The sequence below is a fragment of the Leiobunum rupestre genome, chromosome 3, assembly GCF_980474605.1.
Source record: "Leiobunum rupestre chromosome 3, qqLeiRupe1.1.hap1, whole genome shotgun sequence".
Lineage (NCBI taxonomy): Eukaryota > Metazoa > Arthropoda > Arachnida > Opiliones > Sclerosomatidae > Leiobunum > Leiobunum rupestre.
In genome coordinates, this window is record NC_143386.1 from 10,524,015 (window position 1) to 10,525,620 (window position 1,606).

Here is a 1,606-nt window from a genome sequence, read left to right on the forward strand (position 1 = left end):
AACAGTAGCCACTATATGTATAAAGCCAGGGACTCATTTAAGTGGTAGGAACGTTTGAGTTTACCTTACAGCTATACTGACATCATGTACTCAGCTAACCCCGCCCTTATTTAAAATGGCTCCTATTTACCAACTTCTAAACGCCGACTGGTGGATACCGAGGAAACCATTTTCGTAATTTTCGATTTGAAAATGGGAGGCAACGAAAATATAGGAAGGCTACCGCTAAGTCCACAATTAGTGGAAATGTTTATTAAGGCAATAGCTTATAGCGGTGGATACGATGATATTAATATAGAAACAATCGGCAATAAACAAATAGACGATAGCTACTCAATTGTTATAACAAGAAAAGGACACAATTATTTTCCCAAAGTACCAAGGCTTAACTCGGAAGCTTCATTTATATATGAAATTTTCCATGTAAGTCTTTACAATTTTACATTCCACATTTAATATTTTTTAGAACCAGCAAATGTTATTCTCCTTGATCACTGCTATTCACGAAGCACATCACTGGCAAATATTGAGCGTTGTGAACAACACATTGTTTCTAATCCATTTAGAGTTGTAATATCAGGATCAACTTTGAGAGGAAGTTTCCAAGTCTTAGGAGTAGAAAGCCCTTCCATAAACTGCAACCTTGTAACAGGTGGAGGGGTAACCCTCCATGCTGGCCAACTAAGGCTCTGCTTCTTCCTTAAGCTAAGGTGTAAGGTATCGTGCTGAGGGCTGAATGGAACCGGGGAAGCGTAAATACGGTATCATGAACGATCCCCTCGGGGAACCAGGCGAAACCCCGTTGTAATTAGCCCTCCGCCCGGACAGAGGATTAAGGGCGGTGACCTTCTACTTTCCTCTTTTCTCGTGGGACCAATAATGGATGCACAACAAAATAAACAAAAAAAACAAAAACCGGGCAAGTGTTCGAAAGAACCCTGCCTTAAGCAAGGGGAGGATTCGGAAGGACCCAACCCAAAGCAGGGGGAGGGTTCGAAAGGACCCAACCCAAAGCAGGGGGAGGGTTCGAAAGGACCCAACCCAAAGCAGGGGGAGGGTTCGAAAGGACCCAACCCAAAGCAGGGGGAGGGTTCGAAAGGACCCAACCCAAAGCAGGGGGAGGGTTCGAAAGGACCCAACCCAAAGCAGGGGGAGGGTTCGAAAGGACCCAACCCAAAGCAGGGGGAGGGTTCGAAAGGACCCACCCTTAAGCAAGAGGGACTCTCCCCAAATAGAACCCGGCCTAGCCTTCAAGGGTCTGCCTCTGGCAAGACCCAGCTGGCGAAGCAAGGGATCGATGGGGAAGCGTCCCTCAATAAAAACCAAAAGCGGAATCGACGCCGCCGTGAAAAGCAAAGGTCAGGGGAGGTCTCCAATAAGGAAGACCCCCCTCCTACGCAAGGCAAGAGACCAAGGGGGGACGAAACTCCGGACTCCCAGTCTCAGGTCTCCAAAAGGTCTAAGGTCCACGACCAGACCTAAAGTGAGACCTTAAACTCTATAAAGATGGCCATCACTATTGATGGCTATCCCATGAAGACCATCTCTGAAGAAGAGATGGGCACCATCCAGCGAAGTATTCTGGAGAGGATAGATGGGATACCCT